This window comes from Heterocephalus glaber, unplaced genomic scaffold (assembly GCF_053883595.1).
Source record: "Heterocephalus glaber isolate CG9 unplaced genomic scaffold, H.glaber_assembly_v1.0 deba00001124, whole genome shotgun sequence".
Lineage (NCBI taxonomy): Eukaryota > Metazoa > Chordata > Mammalia > Rodentia > Bathyergidae > Heterocephalus > Heterocephalus glaber.
This window is the reverse complement of record NW_028258197.1, coordinates 813,149-825,661: the sequence shown is the minus strand read 5'-3', so window position 1 is coordinate 825,661 and position 12,513 is coordinate 813,149. Positions and strand designations below refer to the sequence as shown.

Genomic DNA, 12,513 nt, shown 5'->3' with positions numbered 1-12,513 from the left:
AAAAAAGAATAGAGATGGTCCCTGTGCCAGCAATCAGTACAGAAGAAAGAGTAGTTCTAAAGGCCTCTGGCTATGTCTGGGGATAAATTTTTGATTATTGCATTGTGGGGAGGTGGAGGTGTAGAATTCCTGGGACAGGGTAAGCTATGGTGGGGTATCTAGACAGCTTAGGAAAGCAGCTCTTTACCTAACAGTAAGTATGAATTTCAATATATATAACCAGTATGGGTGTACCAGTATGTATCAGTTCTGTAGAAAGCAATATACAGTAAATAGGCTTGTTTATTTAAAAACACCAATGAGAACAGTAATTCCTTTAAATTCATGATAGTGTTTTGTTTTTTAATCAAATAGCTGTATTATTAGCGGAAGCAAAGGCCCTAAAGCTCTGATGGTTTAAAAGGTCTTATGCATGCTAAACAGTCAAAGAAGAAGAAACAAAACCTTCACTCAGTGTCATTGTATCTGTATTGCTTGCATTCATGCAAGGATTTTAAAGAATGATTTTTAGCTTATACACATCTTGGGGATAGACTGTGTGGCTTTTTTCAACATTTTTTTTCTGTGCTTATATAATAATGGGATATACTAAGAGCAAAGCATGAGCTATACTTTCAACAGTTCTCTAAAAGTGCACAATAGATTAGTGATCTGGTTTTAAATATCAACTTTTAAATTATGTTAATAGTAAAAGGAAGTCTTGTCTAACCATCTTTATCTGGATTAAGTGCTCTCCTAACTGCAGCTAGAGTAGCTTAAAAATATATAATTTTATCTGTCTGAAACCAGGTATTTAACCTTTGCCTAATTCCTTGACACATATCAAGCACTCAAATACTTAGGGAAATAATTAAAAAGAAGTTACCATACTGTAATCCTTTTTGATATTTTGGAGCACAAGAAAGGTTAGGGATGGGAGGGAGATCCAATCATAAAAAGAAAACTGAGATCTAATTTTACTGTTTACATTATTCTAGAACATATTGAAACCAATTATACATCATAAAATGGGATCTAGAGGGGGCAGCTTATTTGAGAAAACACACATACATACATGTATACACTTTCATTTAAAACCATCTGAAAGCCATTAGAAAGATACTTGTTCATCAAAAGATGGATAAAAATTCCAAAAATAGTGCAAATAATTAAAAATACACAGCCAAATTCTGACAGTTGAAGTCAACATTTTCCTCTATCAGCTTTAAAATGTCCAGATTATTTTATTAAAAAGGGCATGGGTTGTGGAGATACAGCTACCTGATCACTTACAATTTCTAGTATCATTATCTCTTTAGCAAAAATGTATTCTTTAAAAATCTGTAACTAGGCTGGGAGTGGGGCTGAGTGGCAAAGTATATTCCTGGCATGTGTAAAGCCCTCGGTTCAATTTCTAGCCTTGCAAAAACAAATGGAATCCATAACTATAATTATAAAATTTAGTGAAAAATTATACTTTAATTTGCTAAAAAAATTCAGTCTTCTATAGCAATATTTTGTTTTACTTTTCTTAAACATTATTTTGAGATAAAATTCCCAGGCCACAAAATTCACCCATTTACAGTACAAACTCAGTGTTTTTTAGTAAGTATTCACAAAGCTGTGCAACTATAGTATTACCATTATCCAATCTCTGAACATGTTCATCATTCTCTCCCCAAATCCTTTATCTATATGCTGTCCCTTTCTACTCCTCCTTCCACCCATCCTTTAGCAACCAGCAATTTACTGTATCTTCAGATTTGTCTTTCTAGACATTTCATATAAATGGAACCATATTTTATGTACTTTTTTGTGTTGGTTCCTTTCATTATGCATGTTTTTGATGTTTAGCTACAACATAAGCATGTACCAGTACTTTATTCTTTTCACTGCCAAATAATATTCCATTGTATGGATATATTAAATCTGTTTATCAACTTATTAACTGATGGACATTTGAGTTGTTTCCATTCTTTGGCTATTATAAATAATAATTTGGATATTATAAATAATAATGGTGCTATGAACGTTCATGCACAAAGTTCTGAATACACATATTTTCAATTATCTTAGCTATATACTTAGGAGTATATAAGAGTGGAATTTCTGGTTCATATGGAAATTCTGTGTTTAACTTTTTCAGAAACTGCCAGATTGTTTTCTCTGTTTTGCTTTTACTATTTTATTTTTGGTACTGGGGATTGAACTCAGGACCTTGTGCTTGCGAGGCATGCACAGTGCCACTGAGCTAAATCCCTGGCCCATTGCTTTTACTATTTTTTTATACAAGTATAGTGATATATATATATATATGCATATATATATATATGCACACATGTATTCACTATAGAAATTTTAGAAATACAGAAATTTTAGCAATAGTAAACAAAACAGTTCTCACATTAGCTAGTGAAATACTACTGATATATGGTCTTTTTAAGTTTTGTCCCTAACATATAAGCTTATTTTAAAAACAACAACATAAAAAGGACTCATATTATATATACTGTTTCCTAATCTGCCTTTTCACTAAGAAATATAAAGTGAACATCTTTTTTCACTAAATATTTAAATGTACATCATCATTGTCATCATTTGTGGTACCTGAGACTGAACCCAGGGCTTCAAGCATGCTAGGAAAGCACTCTACTTGCCCTTTCTTAAATTTTATTTTGAAGCAAGGTCTTGGTAAGTTGCCCAGGCTGGCCTTGAATTCATCTTGCTTTCGCCTCCCAAATCACTTGTCTACAAGTGTGGAACATTCCACTGCATGACTCGATCATCATTTTATATTTAACTAATATCTTATTGTTTCAAAAGAGAAGCAAATACTAAGAAATATTTTGAAATAACTAAAGAAATACAAATTAAAGTAAATTACACCTTTACAGAAAATAGGCTTTTTTGGTATTAATAATCTTTGGAAAAATTGGTTATCTCAGTTGTTTGGTGACATTGTGAATATGTCCAACTTTTAGGAAAATTAATAGTAATCATTACTAAATGCTTTGACCTTAATATACTGTTTATTTCAATGAATTTATTTTAAGGAAATGATTTAAAATACACATGTACACTATTTTTTTGTTTGGTATTATTAGTGAGATCTAAGCTATGGTATAGCCACTAAATATTTCATAGACATTAAAATATAAAATAATAGATACTTTTGCAGAATCATGAAAATGTTAAAATATTTATGGTATGATATTTAGAAAAATAGTAGATTACAAAACAATATATGACTACAACTTAAAGCATATGAAAATAGTTGGGGATTTAGCTAAGTGGCACCAGCCTGCCTTGCAAGCGTAAGGTCCTGAGTTAGATGCCCGGTAACACACACACACACACACACACACACACACACACACACACACGCACAAAGTATATGAAAATGAAAGGTAATATGCAAAAAAGTAGTAAAGAGATGAAAAAGTAGTAAAGATCTTTAAAATTTAAAACTTTTTCCAATATATTTAGCTATTTTAAAAATAAATAAAAAAGGAATTGTTATTTATAGACAAAAGAAGCGGATACTTCATCAAATTATTGATCTTTCTATCACAGAATGACTATACTGCTGCATCCAATAACTAATTAAACTGTATCAGTTAATTGAAACAAACAAGCATATATATTTCAGGTATTTTTCTCCCATAATTACTATATAATTTTTAAAATTTAATTTTTTTGCATACTGGGGATTGAGCCCAAGGCCTCTGCTCTGAGCTAAATCCTCAGCCCTTCTTTCTTATTTTTTTAAATTTTGAGACAGGGGCTGGCTATATCACGAAGTTGTTCAGGCTGGACTCAAACTTGCCTCAGTGTCCCAGGGTGCTAGGAGGTGTGCACTTAAAAAGATTTTTTAGAATTGAAAAAATGTATATTTAGTTTAAAATTTTAACTATTTCAACTACAGGTTGAGAATCCCTATCCCTAATGCAACAATCTGAAACCTGAACTGTTCCAAAGTTTGAAACACTTCTGGTTCTAAGCATTCTGGATAAAGGATAGTCAACCTGAATTACAGAATGATTAAACATTATAAAAAACAGGGCTGGGAGCTGGGGATGGTGGTGTATGCCTATAATCCTAGCACTTGGGAGGCTGAGGCAGGAGGATTGCCACGAGTCATTTAAGTGGATGTAACAGTAGTGTAGGTTCATTAGAGAAGGAAAATAATGATTGAAGATACCTTAAAGACTATTCACTGCAAAAGTCCTGCAATGCAATGAAGGCATGAATAAAGAGATACTGATGAAAATGGGAAAACTGGAGGGATGTATAAGATTTGTTTAAAAGTTTGGTGTACTGGAATAGGGGAGAAGAAATTTTAAAAATTTCCTCAGTTTAAAGTCTAAGGGATTATGGGACTAGGGAGAACCAAAATCTCAATTCATCAAGAAGAAATATACTATTGGATAGAAATAGCTTTCCCACTTTTCTTTTCCCTCTTCCCTCCAAATATGAATTAGAAACAAATTCTTAACATCTGGGGAGAATTAAAACCTTGAGTATATCTGAGCATGATCAAATTTAAATTTCAACTGAGGCAAAAAAAAAAAAGTCTACTCAGTTAATCTCCATAGAAAAATCAAAGAACTACCCCAATTCTTTGGTGATGGCAAGTTCTATACCAGTGAACCTATGGCACGTGTGCTGCAGCAGGCTGTTTGTATCATTGAAAGCTCTAAAAGGTTCACCACCACTGTACCATCAAAGCCCTTAACTCTGAGTTTGAGTTCTAGAGAACATCACATCTAATAGAAATTAGATTTGTTTTCTTTATATTATTATACAGGCCACTGAGATGAAGAGACGTATAGGATGGAGGTCTGAATGTCCTGGACAAGACAGCTGATAATTATTCTGGTCTTTCAGTTTCTTGAATAGTTCTTTCTTACCTGCTGCTTTCTTTGTTTGTTTATGATGTTCTTTCCTTGGGTGTTCATATGGAAGACTTCTTTTCATTCTTTAGATTTCAGCATAATTGCTACTTTGTCAGAAAGGCTCATCTTGATGAACTTCTTGCCTCAGTGATTCTATATATCATATTCTTTTCTTCTTTGGTACCGGGGATCAAACTCGGGTCCTTGAGCTTGTGCAGCAGGCGGTGAAACCACTGAGCTAAATCCCTGGCCCCTAAATGTCATATTCTATCAGACCAATTCTTTATGATTACATCATGTCATTCCCTTTTCCACAAAATCCTCAAATGACTCAGTTTTCTGCCACATCAAATCTAAGCTCCTTTAACTAGGCACAACTGTAATCCCAGATGAGGCAGGAGAATTGCCATAATTTCGAGGCCAGTCTGCACTACAAAGTGAGACCCTGTCTCAAAAAACAAATAGAACAAAAACAAAAGGCCAAGCTCCTTTGGAGATTCTGAAGGCTCCATGAACCATAAATCAACTTTACCGTGTCTACTCTTTGCAGCTCACTGTGGAGTGCCATGTGAGGGAGACATGGAAATCTCCAGAGTGCTCTATTGTGTCCCTGTGCTTTAGTGCAAGTTATCCCACTTAGCTGAAATGTCCCTTTTCTTCTATTCAAACTTGTCCACATACTGTAATCCAGATTAATTTTCAGCTTCACAATACTCCCACTTTTATTATTATACAATTATTATAATAATTTTATTTATTTTTGGGTACCAGTGATCGAACTCAGGACTTTGTGCTTGCAAGGCAGGCGGTGGCACCATTGAGCTAAATCCCTGGCTCAAATTACTTTTATATCACATAATTTATTGCTTAAATACATGCTCATTTATACTGTTTATTAACATTTTAGTGAGGGTTTTTGTCCCCTTTTTGTGGTGTTAGGTTTGAACCCAGGGCCTCACACATGCTAAGAAAGTACTCCGTAACTGAGTTACATCACTAGCCTTTATTAACATTTTAAATTGTGTTTTTTCAACAGATTTCAAGCTCTTTGAGGGAGGGATAATGTACAGCACAATTTTAAGGACTAAGAGGAAGGAGGGAAAAGGGAAATCATATTACTATCTTTTGGATCTTTGGCATAGTATAGGTTTTAAAAAATATGCATAGTTTTTACCCATTCTGTACTCTTCATTTTGATAGTCCTTGATGTATAAAAGGTTTAAGTTTTGAAAAAGTTCAATTTATCTATTTGTTGTTACCATGCTTTTCAGTGCCATAGCTAAGAAAATCCATTGACCAATGTGAAGGCATGAAAAATTTACCCCAACGTTTTTTTTTTTAATAAGGGTCTTACTGTTTTAGATCTTATACTTAGGTTAGGCCAATTTATTTATTTATTTTTGGCACCATGGATTGAACTTGGATCCTTGTGCTTGCAGGGCAGGTGGCGGCACCACTGAGCTAAATCCTCAGCCCCTAGGCCAATTCATTTTGAGTTCATCTTTTTCCAATTTTTATTTTTTATTAGTACATGTTTGCAGTACATAATGATTACATTCCTCATGGGAAGTTGGTACATGTACCTAACACATCTTAGACCTTTTTTCATCCCCTTCTCTCCGCCTCCCCCTCCCTCCATCTCTTGGTCCCCTTCCCATTTGCAAAACATTTATCTCCCTATTATCTACTTTTGTTTTGCTTTGTTCTTTATTTATACTTTGGGTTTTGGTGTGACAGAGGGCCCAGCATCATTCTTTTGCATGTAGATATCTAACACAGTATGCTGAACAGATTATTTTCTCATTGAATGCACTTGGTACCCTTGTTGAAAAGTAATTGGGCAGAGATGCATGAATTTATTTTTGGACTTCGAATTCTATTATATTGGTCTATATATGTATCCCTATGTCAATACCATACTGTTTTCATTATTATAGCTTTATAGTAAGTTTTGAAATTGGAAACTGTGAGTCTTCCAACTTTTTCATCTTTTTCCATATTATTTTGACTGTGACAGATGCTTTATTTTTTAATTTTTATTTATTTTTTTGGTACCAGGGATTGAACTTGGGACCTTGTGCTTGCAAGGCAGGCAGCAGAACCACTGAGCTAAATCCCTGGCCCAGCTTGTACTTTTTATATAAATTGGAAAATTAGCTCTTCTACTTCTGTCAAAAAGGTTGTTGGAATTTTCTTTTTTGGGGGGTACCAGGGATCGAACTCAGGTCCTTGTGCTTGCGAGGCAGGTGGTGGAACCACTGAGCTAAATCTCTGGCCCCAGTTGCTGAAATTTTTAAAGGGATGATGTTAAATTTGTAGCTTGCTTTGTAGACTTACAGTTCTGACATCTTAACATTATTAATTCTTAATACAGATGGTGTATGGAAACACAACTTAGTCACATTTTTGTGGGCTGATATTGTACTCTGCAACTTTGCTGATTTTATTTTATTAGCTTTAATGGCTTTTTGAAGCTTCTTCCTGAACTTTCATTTTCTCTTCTTCTGGACATCTATGATATGTGTTCTGGTAAACTCGAAGATGTTCCACAGGTCTTTTAGACTCTGTTAATTTTTTATTTTTTTATTTTTTTGTACTGGGGATCAAACTTGGGACATTGTACTTGCAAGGCCAGTGGTGCAGACTCTGTTAATTTTTTTTTTTTTGGTACCGGGGATTGAACTTAGGTCCTTGAGCTTGCTCAGTAGGCAGCGAAACCACTGAGCTAAATCCCCGGCCCTGAGACTCTGTTAATTTTTAAAAATTCTTTTTTCTTTGTCCTGCTCTGACTAAATAATTTCAACTGTTTATTTTCAAGTTTATTGATTATTTCTTCTACTGAGTCAACTCTGTTATTGAACTCTTCTAGTTAACTTTTCATTTTAGCCACTGTACTTTTCAGCTTCAAATTTGTTTCCTTTTTTATAATTTGTCTCTTTACCAATATAGTCTCCTTGTTAATACATCATTCTCCTGGTATCCTTTAGTATTTTTTGTCCATGGTTTCCTTTAGGTCTGTGCATATTTAGTTTAGCTGATTTAAAGTTTTTATCTGGTAATTCTATCATCTCAGCTTTCTCAGGGATGATTTATCAATTTATTTTTTTTCTAGCACATTCTTTCCTATTTCATTGTATATTTTATAGTTTTGTTGAAAATTTCATTTTGAATATTATCATGTGGTAACTCTGGATATCAGATTCTGTGCTTCCCAGGGTTTCCTGCTGTTGCTTATTTTGTCACTATAGTTCCCTTATTTAGTGAGCTTACCAAGGTAGTTGCTGGTTTTGTGGGCTTTTCTTTTTTTTGAGATGAAGTCTCCTTATGTTGCTTAGTCTAGTCTTGAACTCCTAGGCTCAAGAGATCCTCCTGCCAAAGCCTCTTAAATAGCTGGGACTATGGGGCCAGCTTCCAAACCTGGCTCTCCCAGGCCTTTGAACTGGAGCCTTTTTTTTTTTTTTTTTTTTTTGCAAAGACTATTACTTGTTGTATGTGTTCAATGAAATCTGTTCTATTTTCTTGACATTCAGCTGGTAGCCTGACAGATTTCACCAAATGCTGAACTTTAGTAGCCCTTTTCCTCCTTAAGCATTCCCTTTGTTGTTTATATTTCAGAGCTCTGAAAAAGTTCATTTGATTTTTGGTGATTTAATTGTTATTTCAGTGGCGGGACTGATTTCTTGGAGCTTTTATAATTTTCTGTGATGTCACTTTAGAGTCAGAGGCAGAGGAGGGACTAACAACTTAGGGGGGTCAGACAGGTAATGAGCTGAGCAGTCTTAGAATTCCCAGGAAGGCAGGAAGAAATAGGAAGATCAAACTGACATGAGTCATATCCCATGACTAGGGAAAGTGAAAAGGAAGGGAAGTAGTCCTCAACTAGGCCTGCTTCAGGTTATAGGCTCTTCTGACCAGAGAAGAAACTAGCCCTTCACAAAATTCTTTCAGCATTTTCATAGCTGAGTCTATTTAGGTCTAGGAAGGAAGACCTAAGGTCACATAGCTAGTTTCAAAATTGGAAACAAAACCTAGTTCTGACTCAAAAATTGAGGTCTTTTCTATTATATTGTATCTGCTTTATATGATGTGACCATTAGATCTTAATGTGACATGATATCCCACTAGTGACTAGAACTGATTAGGCTTTGCTGACTGCCTAAGCCAGCTGCTTTACCCTTTACCTCTTTTTGTGCTTCCCTTTAGAAATTACAAGGTTGATCAGAGATGATGTTTCTACAGAGAAGTGCTATTGAAAGTCTGAGTTGCTTTCTAAACAGACTTAGCTCTTTGGGTCCAAGATTACATTTTGTTTCAAAGTAGGTTTTCACAAACATAATTAATGACAATTCATAATATGGATTAAGTATCAATTCAACTTAAAGGCTTCAGTTTTACAGAAAAAATTTTTAAAGAAAGCTTATTCTCATATTGACAAAATGTCTTTTATATTTTACACAACTGAAAAAGCTTTGACATTTAAAATGTTACTTAAAAATTTTTCTAAAAATGTAATCAATTCACAAAAGTCTCAAGAGAAGAACACAGATAAAATTAGCCCAGTACTATATGGTAAAACAACTGTAGATACCAAAACAGCCCCCAAATAGTTTGTGCCTCAGAAGCTAAGCCTTTTGTCAAATCAATATGATAAAAGAAAGTCATACTTTCTATGTACTGAACTATAAATTTAGGGCACAGGAACAAGAAAGGACTGTTGGCCTACATTGCAGGGCATAGACGTGATGAGTATTTTTTGTGGGACCCACATTCCTAGATAAATGATTTTGGAGATAAGCTAGTTTCCAAGAGATTTTCTAGGGCAGAAACCACTAAAATAATCCAGTAAGAAGTTATTATTGCAACTACAGAGAAGCTAAGGGAAAAAGATGATCTAATCCATACCATTTGGTAACAGCATGAATAAGCTTTGGAAAGTAGTTTCTATGTAGGGATTAAAGAACCACCCAGACTCCAGTCAGTCAGTGTATCTTTTCGATGTAAATTTTACTTGTAACAAATGAATTCTTTCTAGGAAATATTCTCTGTGAGATTGTTACTAATTATAATTATGTCTAGGTTTTTAGAGAATTCTTACTTGTCTTTAAGGCAGAGTAAACTTCTAAATACAAACAAGAATGCATTAAGGGTAACAGACTTGCCACCCAAATGTAAATATAAAAACAATGCAAAAGGAAATAAAAAAAGGGAAAGTCAAGCTAAAAAGCTCTAATTAAATTTTGATGAAAACATATTTATTCATGGAAAACAACCATGAATCATTTTTAAAAAGTCAGTCACAGGAGTGACAGAAGAAAAGGTATGTGCAATACAGCCAAAGCCTGGTGAAAATAAAAGCACAGTTGTATTTGCTTGCATTCACCCATAATGACTACAAAGTCAAACCTGGAAGCATCTCTGGTTCCTCAGAGCAAAAGATCATTTTAGAATCCTTCTTAGGGTTCCTGTTATGCATGCTATTCTCTACATAAAACAGAGAAAAAAACACATGTGCTTCAGACAAACCTTGATATAACATCAGCAGCAAACATACTGCAAAAACCAGGCTTATTGTTCTTGAGAAATATTTACCTAAGGTAGGGGCTTGTCTGTCTGAGTTTCTTGAAAGGCTGATTCATCCATTTATAAAAATCACATCTGTTATTTATTCTTAGTATGCAGGAATAGGACTAATAGAGGTAGCTATACCTACCTTAGGAATAGAATGTAAAACAAATGAATCAGGCCCTAAAGAAGTCTAAAGATAATGGTCTGAAAAATGTTCATTACAGATTAAATTCTGTTTAAAATAAATAAGGCAGAATCACTCTTTAGGTAAGCGAGGAAATACATACAGTATCTCAATTTCCTCATTTTTAGAGTTAACAATGACACCATGAAGATTAAGTAAATTAATACATGTAATGTGCTTAGGATAGTGTCTTGCTGTTAGCTGCCATCACTACTTCATCAAACCAAAAGACACATTCAGTGTAACTATAATCACCTCCTTTTCATAGAACTTATTTAAGACAAAATACAACAGAAAGGTTACTGAGAACATATTGGCTCTTTTTGAGCCTTCTTCCCTTTGAGGCTCCTGCCTTATTTCCTTTGTTCCTTTGAATACTCAATTTTTTTTTTTTTTTGCAACCTTCACTTTCATAGCGATAACTCATGGTCTGCTTCCACTCATATTACTTTGCAGAAACTGTTTTGGTTAAAGTTACTAAAGACTTTCTAACTTATCAGTGATTTCTTTTTAATCATTATGCTTTTTAATCACTCTTTAGTATTTCACACTGATAGCTAATCTTCATTTTTTAAAATACTCTAACTTTTTTGGGCTTAACATGAACAATACTTTTCTATTATTTTCTTGCCCTCTCCTACTGATCCATCTTAACTGATTCTTCTTTCCTGCACATCCCTAAAATACTATCAGCCTTAGGCTATGTTGTTTTTTTTCTTCCTAATTTCAAGAATAGTCTAGTGGCTTTCACAATGATCTAAGAGGTGACTGTTCCCAAGCTTATATTTCCATTCTAGACCTCATTCCTAGACTCCTGTACAGCATTTCCAACAACTTACAAGAGTCATTTACTTGGATATCCAACAAAAATCTCAAACTTAAAATGTTTAACTGAAGTTTTCTCACTCACCTTAACCTATTCTTTCTCTTCCATTTGTTATCACAACTAATGAAATATCATCTGTCTGATCTTCCAAAATAGAAGCTTTGGACTTATTCAGAATTTCTTCTTCCCTAATCATTAATCATTAGAACTAATTTGTCATACTGTTACCAATTATTCTGGAGGAATAGCTCTCAGATATCATTCTTTTTGTCTTTTCCCATTCCATTGCTACTTAAGTGCTATAACCCTGGAGGAGATGCTGGATCACTCTATGCCTCAGTATTATCATCTGTAAAATAAGGTTAAATAAAATTTATGTTAAGTCTTTAGCTAAGAACCAAGTAAATGCTTAATGAATGACAGCTATACAATTTAGGCCTTCCATATCTTTTCCTTTTATTATGTAATTAAACATGCTTTTTGCAATCTCTCATGTCTGTTCTCTCTATATTACCACCAAATATACATATGCATATATGCCTACATATGTGACATGATCATGTCCACTCCTATATTTTTGCCTGCATATCTTATCAACTCACCCTACCAAAGTCACCTGACCTAGTAACTTGTCTTTAAAGTTCTTGTCATAGGGTATGTAGAGGCAATAAATGTTTAATAAATGAATTCAGGAATGAAAAAGTTGATATGAATTTTCCATTCTCAACTGTAGGGAAATGTGTACAGATCTGGTTTTGGTAGGACAAGGTTTTGAGAAGACAGTCATAGAATGTATACCCAGGTCTTTGAAAATCATTGCTCTGTCCTATGATAATAAAAAGAAATGAATCATGTGTTTACCACCTTTTGGGAGTACATTTCAGTTTAAAGGCTAGTGTCATAAACCAGAGGCCATTAACTGACAAGACAGGGAAGAAAAACTTATTTTCAAGCTCTATCATATCAAGGACAATGTCTAGATGCTGGTCAAGGTACTGACAGTGAATAGTATTTCCTACAGGAAAGTCGAAGAAGAAGTAAAATGTATTAATATGCAGAGAAGA

The 12,513-nt window shown here is 34.1% G+C and overlaps 1 protein-coding gene across 10 annotated transcripts in view; it reads right to left on the bottom strand.

Moving 5' to 3' along the window:
* Positions 1 to 12,513, bottom strand: part of Tanc2 (tetratricopeptide repeat, ankyrin repeat and coiled-coil containing 2) — a 469,601-nt gene that overhangs the window by 107,783 nt on the left and 349,305 nt on the right. The window lies entirely within an intron of this gene.